At 46.3% G+C, this 12,946-nt stretch overlaps 1 protein-coding gene and 13 non-coding genes across 14 annotated transcripts in view; 1 reads left to right on the top strand and 13 right to left on the bottom strand.

The window, feature by feature from the left end:
• Nucleotides 1-12,946, top strand: part of LOC137136866 (GRB2-associated-binding protein 1-like) — a 240,163-nt gene that overhangs the window by 17,574 nt on the left and 209,643 nt on the right. The gene's annotated exons all lie outside the window — the stretch shown is intronic.
• On the bottom strand, nt 911-984 carry trnan-guu (transfer RNA asparagine (anticodon GUU)). Its single transcript has one exon. It is a non-coding gene; the product is annotated as a tRNA-Asn (tRNA).
• On the bottom strand, nt 2,315-2,388 carry trnan-guu (transfer RNA asparagine (anticodon GUU)). Its single transcript has one exon. It is a non-coding gene; the product is annotated as a tRNA-Asn (tRNA).
• trnan-guu (transfer RNA asparagine (anticodon GUU)) lies at nt 3,253-3,326 on the bottom strand. The gene has a single exon. It is a non-coding gene; the product is annotated as a tRNA-Asn (tRNA).
• Nucleotides 4,235-4,308, bottom strand: trnan-guu (transfer RNA asparagine (anticodon GUU)). Its single transcript has one exon. It is a non-coding gene; the product is annotated as a tRNA-Asn (tRNA).
• Nucleotides 6,049-6,122, bottom strand: trnak-uuu (transfer RNA lysine (anticodon UUU)). The gene has a single exon. It is a non-coding gene; the product is annotated as a tRNA-Lys (tRNA).
• On the bottom strand, nt 6,441-6,514 carry trnan-guu (transfer RNA asparagine (anticodon GUU)). Its single transcript has one exon. It is a non-coding gene; the product is annotated as a tRNA-Asn (tRNA).
• On the bottom strand, nt 6,970-7,043 carry trnan-guu (transfer RNA asparagine (anticodon GUU)). Its single transcript has one exon. It is a non-coding gene; the product is annotated as a tRNA-Asn (tRNA).
• Nucleotides 7,687-7,760, bottom strand: trnan-guu (transfer RNA asparagine (anticodon GUU)). Its single transcript has one exon. It is a non-coding gene; the product is annotated as a tRNA-Asn (tRNA).
• Nucleotides 8,041-8,114, bottom strand: trnan-guu (transfer RNA asparagine (anticodon GUU)). The gene has a single exon. It is a non-coding gene; the product is annotated as a tRNA-Asn (tRNA).
• Nucleotides 8,570-8,643, bottom strand: trnan-guu (transfer RNA asparagine (anticodon GUU)). Its single transcript has one exon. It is a non-coding gene; the product is annotated as a tRNA-Asn (tRNA).
• trnan-guu (transfer RNA asparagine (anticodon GUU)) lies at nt 9,177-9,250 on the bottom strand. The gene has a single exon. It is a non-coding gene; the product is annotated as a tRNA-Asn (tRNA).
• On the bottom strand, nt 10,450-10,523 carry trnan-guu (transfer RNA asparagine (anticodon GUU)). The gene has a single exon. It is a non-coding gene; the product is annotated as a tRNA-Asn (tRNA).
• trnan-guu (transfer RNA asparagine (anticodon GUU)) lies at nt 11,837-11,910 on the bottom strand. The gene has a single exon. It is a non-coding gene; the product is annotated as a tRNA-Asn (tRNA).

The raw sequence follows: 12,946 nt of genomic DNA, 5'->3' as shown, positions 1-12,946 counted from the left end.
CGTGGCTACAAGTGTATAATTCCAACCCCTACAAAATAAAAAAATGTCAAGCATAGCTAGGGTTACCTTAAACCACCACGTCCCTGGGAGGGCTGGAACCACCAACCTTTTGGTTAACAGCCGAACGCTCTAACCCATTGCGCCACAGAGACATCTGTATTGCTAGTTTTAGGGGGCGTGGCTAAAAGTGTATGATTCAGACCCCTACAAAATAAAATAATGTCAAGCATAGCTAGGGTTACGTTTAAGCCACCACATCCCTGGGTGGGCTTTAACCACCAACCTTGCACCATAGAGACAGGTTTAGGGGGCGTGGCTACAAGTGTATAATTCCAACCCCTACAAAATAAAAAAATGTCAAGCATAGCTGGGGTTGCCTTGAAGTCACCACGTCCCTGGGTGGGCTTGAACCACCAACCTTTTGGTTAACAGCCGAACGCACTAACGTATTGCGCCACAGAGACATCTGTATTGCTAGTTTTTGGCCACAGAGACATCTGTATTGATAGTTTTAGGGGGCGTGGCAACAAGTGTATAATTCCAACCCCTACAAAATAAAACAATGTCAAGCATAGCTAGGGTTACCTTGAAGCCACCACGTCCCTGGGTGGGCTTGAACAACCAACCTTTCGGTTAACAGCCAAATGCTCTAACCGATTGCGCCACAGAGACATCTGTATTGCTAGTTTTAGGGGGCGTGGCTAAAAGTGTATGATTCCAACCCCTACAAAATAAAATAATGTCAAGCATAGCTACGGTTACGTTTAAGCCACCACATCCCTGGGTGGGCTTTAACCACCAACCTTGCACCATAGAGACAGGTTTAGGGGGCGTGGCTACAAGTGTAGAATTCCAACCCCTACAAAATAAAAAAATGTCAAGCATAGCTGGGGTTGCCTTGAAGTCACCACGTCCCTGGGTGGGCTTGAACCACCAACCTTTTGGTTAACAGCCGAACGCGCTAACCCATTGCGCCACAGAGACATCTGTGTTGCTCGTTTAAGGGGGCGTGGCCAACCTTGCACCATAGAGACAGTTTTAGGCGGCATGGCTACAAGTGTATAATTCCAACCCCTACAAAATAAAGCAATATCAAGGATAGCTAGAGTTACCTTGAAGCCACCACGTTCCTGGGTGGGCTTGAACCACCAACCTTTCGGTTTACAGCCTACTGCACCTCCGAGACAGCTGTATTGGTAGTTGTAGGGGGCGTGGCTACAAGTGTATAACTCAAACCCTCTACAAAATAAAACAATATCAAGGATAGCTAGAGTTACCTTGAAGCCATCACGTCCCTGGGTGGGCTTGAACCACCAATCTTTCGGTTGACAGCCGACTGCACGACAGAGACATCTGTAATGCTAGTTTTAGGGGGCGTGGCTACAAGTATATAAATCTAACCTGTTCAAAATAAAACTACTTCTAAAATAATTATGGTTATCTTGAAGACACTACGTCCCTGGGTGGGCTTGAACCACCAACCTTTCGGTTAACAGCCAAACGCTCTAACCGATTGCGCCACAGAGACATCTGTATTGCTAGGTTTAGGGGGCGTGGCTAAAAGTGCATGATGCCAACCCCTACAAAATAAAATAATGTCAAGCATAGCTAAGGTTACGTTTAAGCCACCATATCCCTGGGTGGGCTTTAACCACCAACCTTGCACCAAAGACACAGGGTTAGGGGGCGTGGCTACAAGTGTAGAATTCAAACCCGTAAAAAATAAAAAAATGTCAAGCATAGCTGGGGTTGCCTTGATGTCACCACGTCCCTGGGTGGGCTTGAAACACCAACCTTTCGGTTAACAGCCAACTGCACCACAGAGACAGCTGTATTGGTAGTTGTAGGGGGCGAGGCTACAAGTGTATAACTCAAACTCCCTATAAAATAAAACTACTTCTAGGGTAAGCTTGAAGCCACCACGTCCCTGGGTGGGCTTGAACCACCAACCTTTCGCTTAAAAGCCGAACCCGCTAACCGATTGCGCCACAGAGACATCTGTGTTGCTAGTTTAAGGGGGCGTGGCCAACCTTGCACCATTGAGACAGTTTTAGGGGGCATGGCTACAAGTGTATAATTCCAACCCCTACAAAATAAAACAATGTAAAGGATAGCTAGGGTTACCTTGAAAACACAACTTCCCTGGGTGGACTTGAACAACCAACCCTTCGGTTTACAGCCGAATGCGTAAACCGATTGCGCCACAGAGACATCAGTATTGCTAGATTTTGGGGGCGTGGCTAAAAGTGTTTAATTCCAACCCCTACAAAATAAAAAAATATCAAGGATAGCTAGAGTTACCTTGAAGCCAGCACGTCCCTGGGTGGGCTTGAACCACCAACCTTTCGGTTAACAGCCGAATGCGCTAACCGATTGCGCCACAGAGACATCTGTATTGCTAGTTTTAGGGGGCGTGGCTAAAAGTGTTTCATTCCAGCCCCTACAAATAAAACAATATCAAGGATAGCTAGAGTTACCTTGAAGCCAGCACGTCCCTGGGTGGGCTTGAACCACCAACCTTTCGGTTAACAAGGTTAACGCCACATAGACGTCTGTATTGCTAATTTAAGGGGGCATGGCCAACCTTGCACCATAGAGACAGTTTTAGGCGGCATGGCTACAAGTGTATAATTCCAACCCCTACAAAATAAAGCAATATCAAGGATAGCTAGAGTTACCTTGAAGCCACCACGTTCCTGGGTGGGCTTGAACCACCAACCTTTCGGTTAACAGCCTACTGCACCTCCGAGACAGCTGTATTGGTAGTTGTAGGGGGCGTGGCTACAAGTGTATAACTCAAACCCTCTACAAAATAAAACAATATCAAGGATAGCTAGAGTTACCTTGAAGCCATCACGTCCCTGGGTGGGCTTGAACCACCAATCTTTCGGTTGACAGCCGACTGCACGACAGAGACATCTGTATTGCTAGTTTTAGGGGGCGTGGCTACAAGTATATAAATCTAACCTGTTCAAAATAAAACTACTTCTAAAATAATTATGGTTATCTTGAAGACACTACGTCCCTGGGTGGGCTTGAACCAACAACCTTTCGGTTAACAGCCAACTGCACCACAGAGACAGCTGTATTGGTAGTTGTAGGGGGCGTGGCTACAAGTGTATAACTTAAACTCCCTATAAAATAAAACTACGCAGATTGCTAGATTTTGGGGGCGTGGCTAAAAGTGTTTAATTCCAACCCCTACAAAATAAAAAAATATCAAGGACAGCTAGAGTTACCTTGAAGCCAGCACGTCCCTGGGTGGGCTTGAACCACCAACCTTTCGGTTAACAGCCGAACGCGCTAACCGATTGCGCCACAGAGACATCTGTATTGCTAGTTTTAGGGGGCGTGGCTAAAAGTGTTTAATTCCAACCCCTACAAAATAAAAAAATATCAAGGATAGCTAGAGTTACCTTGAAGCCAGCACGTCCCTGGGTGGGCTTGAACCACCAACCTTTCGGTTAACAAGGTTAACGCCACAGAGACGTCTGTATTGCTAATTTAAGGGGGCATGGCCAACCTTGCACCATAGAGACAGTTTTAGGCGGCATGGCTACAAGTGTATAATTCCAACCCCTACAAAATAAAGCAATATCAAGGATAGCTAGAGTTACCTTGAAGCCAGCACGTCCCTGGGTGGGCTTGAACCACCAACCTTTCGGTTGACAGCCGACTGCACCACAGAGACAGCTGTATTGGTAGTTGTAGGGGGCGTGGCTACAAGTGTGTAACTCATACCCCCTATAAAAAAAAAATACTTCTAGGATAACTAGGGATACCTTGCAGCCACCACGCCCCTGGGGGGGCTTGAACCACCAACCTTTCGATTAACAGCCGAACGCGCTAACCGATTGCGCCACAGATACATCTGTTTTGATAGTTTTAGGGGGCGTGGCAATAAGTGTATAATTCCAACCCATAAAACCATGGACAACCTTGCACGATAGAGACAGTTTTAGGCGGCATGGCTACAAGTGTATAATTCCAACCCCTACAAAATAAAGCAATATCAAGGATAGCTAGAGTTACCTTGAAGCCACCACGTTCCTGGGTGGGCTTGAACCACCAACCTTTCGGCTAACAGCCAAATGCGCTAACCGATTGCGCCACAGAGACATCTGTATTGCTAGTTTTAGGGGGCGTGGCTACAAGTGTATAATAAAGTGTATAAATCTAACCTGTTCAAAATAAAACTACTTCTAAAATAACTAGGGTTACCTTGAAGCCAGCACGTCCCTGGGTGGGCTTGAACCACCAATCTTTCGGTTAACAGCCGAACGCGCTAACCGATTGCGCCACAGAGACGTCTGTATTGCTAGTTTAAGGGGGCGTGGCTACAAGTGTATAATTCCAACCCCTACAAAATAAAGCAATATCAAGAATAGCTAGAGTTATGTTGAAGCCACCACGTTCCTGGGTGGGCTTGAACCACCAACCTTTCGGCTAACAGCCAAATGCGCTAACCGATTGCGCCACAGAGACATCTGTATAGCTAGTTTTAGGGGGCGTGGCTAAAAGTGTATGATTCCGACCCCTACAAAATAAAATAATGTCAAGCATAGCTAGGGTTACGTTTAAGCCACCACATCCCTGGGTGGGCTTTAACCACCAACCTTGCACCATAGACACAGGTTTAGGGGGCGTGGCTACAAGTGTAGAATTCCAACCCCTAAAAAATAAAAAAATGTCAAGCATAGCTGGGGTTGCCTTGAAGTCACCACGTCCCTGGGTGGGCTTGAAACACCAACCTTTCGGTTAACAGCCAACTGCACCACAGAGAAAGCTGTATTGGTAGTTGTAGGGGGCGTGGCTACAAGTGTATAACTCAAACTCCCTATAAAATAAAACTACTTCTAGGATAACCTTGAAGCCACCACGTCCCTGGGTGGGCTTAAACCACCAACCTTTCGGTTAACAGCTGAACGCGCTAACCTATTGCGCCACAGAGACATCTGTATTGCTAGTTTTAGGGGGCGTGGCTACAACTGTAAAATTCCAACCCCTACAAAATAAAACAATGTCAAGCATAGATAGGGTTAACTTGAGGCCACCACGTCCCTGGGTGGGCTTGACCCACCAACCTTTCGGTTAACAGCCGAACGCGCTAACCCATTGCGCCACAGAGACGTCTGTATTGCTAGTTTAAGGGGGCATGGCCAACCCCTACAAAATAAAGCAATATCAAGGATAGCTAGATTTACCTTGAAGCCACCACGTCCCTGGGTGGGCTTTAACCACCAACCTTGCACCATAGAGACAGCTTTAGGGGGCGTGGCTACAAGTGTAGAATTCCAACCCCTACAAAGTAAAACAATGTCAAGCGTGGCTACAAGTGTATAAATCTAACCCATTCAAAATAAAACTACTTCTAAAATAACTAGGGTTACCTTGAAGCCACCACGTCCCTGGGTGGGCTTGAACCACCAACCTTTCGGTTAACAGCCAAATGCGCTAACCGATAGCGCCACAGAGACATCTGTATTGCTAGTTTTAGGGGGCGTGGCAATAAGTGTATAATTCCAACCCCTACAAAATAAAACAATGTCAAGCATAGCTAGAGTTACCTTGAAGCCACCACGTCCCTGGGTGGGCTTGAACCACCAACCTTTCGGCTAACAGCCAAATGCGCTAACCGATTGCGCCACAGAGACATCTGTATTGCTAGTTTTAGGGGACGTGGCTAAAAGTGTATGATTCCAACCCCTACAAAATAAAATAATGTCAAGCATAGCTAGGGTTACGTTTAAGCCACCACATCCCTGGGTGGGCTTTAACCACCAACCTTGCACCAAAGACACAGGTTTAGGGGGCGTGGCTACAAGTGTAGAATTCCAACCCCTAAAAAATAAAAAAATGTCAAGCATAGCTGGGGTTGCCTTGATGTCACCACGTCCCTGGGTGGGCTTGAAACACCAACCTTTCGGTTAACAGCCAACTGCACGACAGAGACAGCTGTATTGGTAGTTGTAGGGGGCGAGGCTACAAGTGTATAACTCAAACTCCCTATAAAATAAAACTACTTCTAGGATAACCTTGAAGCCACCACGTCTCTGGGTGGGCTTGAACCACCAACCTTTCGGTTAAAAGCCGAACCCGCTAACCGATTGCGCCACAGAGACATCTGTGTTGCTAGTTTAAGGGGGCGTGGCCAACCTTGCACCATTGAGACAGTTTTAGGGGGCATGGCTACAAGTGTATAATTCCAACCCCTACAAAATAAAACAATGTAAAGGATAACTAGGGTTACCTTGAAAACACAACCTCCCTGGGTGGACTTGAACAACCAACCCTTCGGTTTACAGCCGAATGCGTAAACCGATTGCGCCACAGAGACATCTGTATTGCTAGATTTTGGGGGCGTGGCTAAAAGTGTTTAATTCCAACCCCTACAAAATAAAAAAATATCAAGGATAGCTAGAGTTACCTTGCAGCCAGCACGTCCCTGGGTGGGCTTGAACCACCAACCTTTCGGTTAACAGCCGAACGCGCTAACCTATTGCGCCACAGAGACATCTGTATTGCTAGTTTTAGGGGGCGTGGCTACAAGTGTATAATTCCAACCCCTACAAAATAAAACAATATCAAGGATAGCTAGAGTTACCTTGAAGCCAGCACGTCCCTGGGTGGGTTTGAACCACAAACCTTTCGGTTAACAGCCGAACGCGCTAACCTATTGCGCCACAGAGACGTCTGTATTGCTAGTTTAAGGGGGCATGGCCAACCTTGCACCATAGAGACAGTTTTAGTTTTGTTCAAAATAAAACTACTTCTAAAATAACTAGGGTTATCTTGAAGCCACTACGTCCCTGGGTGGGCTTGAACCACCAACCTTTCGGTTAACAGCCTACTGCACCACAGAGACAGCTGTATTGGTAGTTGTAGGGGGCGTGGCTACAAGTGTATAACTCAAACCCCCTATAAAATAAAACTACTTGTAGGATAACTAGGGTTACCTTGAAGCCACCACGTCCCTGGGTGGGCTTGAACCACCAACCTTTCAGTTAACAGCCGAACGCGCTAACCGATTGCGCCACAGAGACATCTGTATTGCTAGTTTTAGGGGGCGTGGCTACAAGTGTATAATTCCAACAATTACAAAATAAAACAATGTCAAGCATAGCTAGGGTTTGTATGTAAAGTGTTATATTCCAACCCCTACAAAATAAAATAATGTCAAGCATAGCTAGGGTTACGTTTAAGCCACCACATCCCTGGGCGGGCTTTAACCACCAACCTTGCACCATAGAGACAGGTTTAGGGGGCGTGGCTACAATTGTATGATTCCAACCCCTACAAAATAAAACAATGTAAAGGATAGCTAGAGTTACCTTGAAGCCACCACGTCCCTGGGTGGGCTTGAAACGCCAACCTTTCGGTTAACAGCCAACTGCACCACAGAGACAGCTGTATTGGTAGTTGTAGGGGGCGTGGCTACAAGTGTATAACTCAAACTCCCTATAAAATAAAACTACTTCTAGGATAACTAGGGTTATCTTGAAGCCACCACGTCCCTGGGTGGGCTTGAACCACCAACCTTTCGGTTAACAGACGAACGCACTAACCGATTGCGCCTCAGAGACATCTGTATTGATAGTTTTAGGGGGCGTGGCAACAAGTGTATAATTCCAACCCCTACAAAATAAAACAATGTCAAGCATAGCTAGGGTTACCTTGAAGCCACCACGTCCCTGGGTGGGCTTGAACCACCAACCTTTCGGTTAACAGCCAAATGCGCTAACCGATTGCGCCACAGAGACATCTGTATTGCTAGTTTTAGGGGGCATGGCTACAAGTGTATAATTCCAACCCCTACAAAATAAAACAATGTAAAGGATAACTAGGGTTACCTTGAAAACACAACCTCCCTGGGTGGACTTGAACAACCAACCCTTCGGTTTACAGCCGAATGCGTAAACCGATTGCGCCACAGAGACATCTGTATTGCTAGATTTTGGGGGCGTGGCTAAAAGTGTTTAATTCCAACCCCTACAAAATAAAAAAATATCAAGGATAGCTAGAGTTACCTTGAAGCCAGCACGTCCCTGGGTGGGCTTGAACCACCAACCTTTCGGTTAACAGCCGAACGCGCTAACCTATTGCGCCACAGAGACATCTGTATTGCTAGTTTTAGGGGGCGTGGCTACAAGTGTATAATTCCAACCCCTACAAAATAAAACAATATCAAGGATAGCTAGAGTTACCTTGAAGCCAGCACGTCCCTGGGTGGGCTTGAACCACAAACCTTTCGGTTAACAGCCGAACGCGCTAACCGATTGCGCCACAGAGACGTCTGTATTGCTAGTTTAAGGGGGCATGGCCAACCTTGCACCATAGAGACAGTTTTAGTTTTGTTCAAAATAAAACTACTTCTAAAATAACTAGGGTTATCTTGAAGCCACTACGTCCCTGGGTGGGCTTGAACCACCAACCTTTCGGTTAACAGCCGACTGCACCACAGAGACAGCTGTATTGGTAGTTGTAGGGGGCGTGGCTACAAGTGTATAACTCAAACCCCCTATAAAATAAAACTACTTGTAGGATAACTAGGGTTACCTTGAAGCCACCACGTCCCTGGGTGGGCTTGAACCACCAACCTTTCAGTTAACAGCCGAACGCGCTAACCGATTGCGCCACAGAGACATCTGTATTGCTAGTTTTAGGGGGCGTGGCTACAAGTGTATAATTCCAACAATTACAAAATAAAACAATGTCAAGCATAGCTAGGGTTTGTATGTAAAGTGTTATATTCCAACCCCTACAAAATAAAATAATGTCAAGCATAGCTAGGGTTACGTTTAAGCCACCACATCCCTGGGCGGGCTTTAACCACCAACCTTGCACCATAGAGACAGGTTTAGGGGGCGTGGCTACAATTGTATGATTCCAACCCCTACAAAATAAAACAATGTAAAGGATAGCTAGAGTTACCTTGAAGCCACCACGTCCCTGGGTGGGCTTGAAATACCAACCTTTCGGTTAACAGCCAACTGCACCACAGAGACAGCTGTATTGGTAGTTGTAGGGGGCGTGGCTACAAGTGTATAACTTAAACTCCCTATAAAATAAAACTACGCAGATTGCTAGATTTTGGGGGCGTGGCTAAAAGTTTTTAATTCCAACCCCTACAAAATAAAAAAATATCAAGGACAGCTAGAGTTACCTTGAAGCCAGCACGTCCCTGGGTGGGCTTGAACCACCAACCTTTCGGTTAACAGCCGAACGCGCTAACCGATTGCGCCACAGAGACATCTGTATTGCTAGTTTTAGGGGGCGTGGCTAAAAGTGTTTAATTCCAACCCCTACAAAATAAAAAAATATCAAGGATAGCTAGAGTTACCTTGAAGCCAGCACGTCCCTGGGTGGGCTTGAACCACCAACCTTTCGGTTAACAAGGTTAACGCCACAGAGACGTCTGTATTGCTAATTTAAGGGGGCATGGCCAACCTTGCACCATAGAGACAGTTTTAGGCGGCATGGCTACAAGTGTATAATTCCAACCCCTACAAAATAAAGCAATATCAAGGATAGCTAGAGTTACCTTGAAGCCAGCACGTCCCTGGGTGGGCTTGAACCACCAACCTTTCGGTTGACAGCCGACTGCACCACAGAGACAGCTGGATTGGTAGTTGTAGGAGGTGTGCCTACAAGTGTATAACTCAAACCCCCTATAAAAAAAAACTACTTCTAGGATAACTAGGGATACCTTGCAACCACCACGCCCCTGGGTGGGATTGAACCACCAACCTTTCGGTTAACAGCCGAACGCGGTAACCTATTGCGCCACAGAGACATCTGTATTGCTAGTTTAAGGGGGCGTGGCCAACCTTGCACCATAGAGACAGTTTTAGGCGGCATGGCTACAAGTGTATAATTCCATCCCCTACAAAATAAAACAATGTCAAGCATAGCTAGCGTTACCTTGAAGCCACCACGTCCCTGGGTGGGCTTTAACCACCAACCTTGCACCATAGAGACAGCTTTAGGGGGCGTGGCTACAAGTGTAGAATTCCAACGCCTACAAAGTAAAACAATGTCAAGCGTGGCTACAAGTGTATAAATCTAACCCGTTCAAAATAAAACTACTTCTAAAATAACTAGAGTTATCTTGAAGCCACCACGTCCCTGGGTGGGCTTGAACCACCAACCTTTCGGTTAACAGCCTACTGCACCTCCGAGACAGTTGTATTGGTAGTTGTAGGGGGCGTGGCTACAAGTGTATAAATCTAACCTGTTCAAAATAAAACTACTTCTAAAATAACTAGGGTTATCTTGAAGCCACTACGTCCCTGGGTGGGCTTGAACCACCAACCTTTCGGTTAACAGCCGATTGCACCACAGAGACAGCTGTATTGGTAGTTGTAGGGGGCGTGGCTACAAGTGTATAACTCAAACCCCCTATAAAATAAAACTACTTGTGGAATAACTAGGGTTACCTTGAAGCCACCACGTCCCTGGGTGGGCTTGAACCACCAACCTTTCGGTTAACAGCCAAACGCGCTAACCTATTGCGCCACAGAGACATCTGTATTGCTAGTTTTAGGGGGCGTGGCTACAAGTGTATAATTCCAACAATTACAAAATAAAACAATGTCAAGCATAGATAGGGTTACCTCGAGGACACCACATCCCTGGGTGGGCTTGAACCACCAACCTTTCGGTTAACAGCCGAACACGCTAACCGATTGCACCACAGAGACATCTGTGTTGCTAGTTTTAGGGGGCGTGGCTACAAGTGTATAATTCCAACCCCTACAAAATAAAAAAATGTCAAGCATAGCTAGGGTTACCTTGAAACCACCACTTCCCTGGGAGGGCTTGAATCACCAACCTTTCGGTTAACAGCCGAACGCGCTAACCCATTGCGCCACAGAGACGTCTGTATTGCTAGTTTAAGGGGGCATGGCCAACCTTGCACCATAGAGACAGTTTTAGGCGGCATGGCTAGAAGTGTATAATTCCAACCCCTACAAAATAAAGCAATATCAAGGATAGCTAGAGTTACCTTGAAGCCACCACGTTCCTGGGTGGACTTGAACCACCAACCTTTCGGTTAACAGCCTACTGCACCTCCGAGACAGCTTTATTGGTAGTTGTAGGGGGCGTGGCTACAAGTGTATAACTCAAACCCTCTATAAAATAAAACTACTTCTAGTATAACTAGGGTTACATTGAAGCCAACACGTCCCTGGGTGGGCTTGAACCACCAACCTTTCGGTTAACAGCCGAACGCACTAACCTATTGCTCCACAGAGACATCTGTATTGCTAGTTTTAGGGGGCGTGGCTACAAGTGTATAGATCTAACCTGTTCAAAATAAAACTACTTCTAAAATAATTATGGTTATCTTGAAGACACTACGTCCCTGGGTGGGCTTGAACCACCAACCTTTCAGTTAACAGCCGAACGCTCTAACCGATTGCGCCACAGAGACATCTGTATTGCTAGGTTTAGGGGGCGTGGCTAAAACTGTATGATTCCAACCCGTACAAAATAAAATAATGTCAAGCATAGCTAGGGTTACGTTTAAGCCACCACATCCCTGGGTGGGCTTTAACCACCAACCTTGCACCATAGAGACAGGTTTAGGGGGCGTGGCTACAATTGTATAATTCCAACCCCTACAAAATAAAACAATATCAAGGATAGCTAGAGTTACCTTGAAGCCATCACGTCCCTGGGTGGGGTTGAACCACCAACCTTTCGGTTGACAGCCGACTGCACCACAGAGACAGCTGTATTGGTAGTTGTAGGGGGCGTGGCTACAAGTGTATAACTCAAACACCCTATAAAAAAAACTACTTCTAGGATAACTAGGGATACCTTGCAGCCACCACACCCCTGGGTGGGCTTGAACCACCAACCTTTCGGTTAACAGCCGAACGCGCTAACCGATTGCGCCACAGAGACATCTGTATTGCTAGTTTTTGGCCACAGAGACATCTGTATTGATAGTTTTAGGGGGCGTGGCAACAAGTGTATAATTCCAACCCCTACAAAATAAAACAATGTCAAGCATAGCTAGGGTTACCTTGAAGCCACCACGTCCCTGGGTGGGCTTGAACAACCAACCTTTCGGTTAACAGCCAAATGCTCTAACCGATTGCGCCACAGAGACATCTGTATTGCTAGTTTTAGGGGGCGTGGCTAAAAGTGTATGATTCCAACCCCTACAAAATAAAATAATGTCAAGCATAGCTACGGTTACGTTTAAGCCACCACATCCCTGGGTGGGCTTTAACCACCAACCTTGCACCATAGAGACAGGTTTAGGGGGCGTGGCTACAAGTGTAGAATTCCAACCCCTACAAAATAAAAAAATGTCAAGCATAGCTGGGGTTGCCTTGAAGTCACCACGTCCCTGGGTGGGCTTGAACCACCAACCTTTTGGTTAACAGCCGAACGCACTAACCCATTGCGCCACAGAGACATCTGTGTTGCTCGTTTAAGGGGGCGTGGCCAACCTTGCACCATAGAGACAGTTTTAGGCGGCATGGCTACAAGTGTATAATTCCAACCCCTACAAAATAAAGCAATATCAAGGATAGCTAGAGTTACCTTGAAGCCACCACGTTCCTGGGTGGGCTTGAACCACCAACCTTTCGGTTTACAGCCTACTGCACCTCCGAGACAGCTGTATTGGTAGTTGTAGGGGGCGTGGCTACAAGTGTATAACTCAAACCCTCTACAAAATAAAACAATATCAAGGATAGCTAGAGTTACCTTGAAGCCATCACGTCCCTGGGTGGGCTTGAACCACCAATCTTTCGGTTGACAGCCGACTGCACGACAGAGACATCTGTAATGCTAGTTTTAGGGGGCGTGGCTACAAGTATATAAATCTAACCTGTTCAAAATAAAACTACTTCTAAAATAATTATGGTTATCTTGAAGACACTACGTCCCTGGGTGGGCTTGAACCACCAACCTTTCGGTTAACAGCCAA

This window comes from Channa argus, chromosome 12 (assembly GCF_033026475.1).
Source record: "Channa argus isolate prfri chromosome 12, Channa argus male v1.0, whole genome shotgun sequence".
Taxonomy (NCBI): domain Eukaryota; kingdom Metazoa; phylum Chordata; class Actinopteri; order Anabantiformes; family Channidae; genus Channa; species Channa argus.
This window is presented reverse-complemented; position numbering and strand designations above follow the sequence as displayed.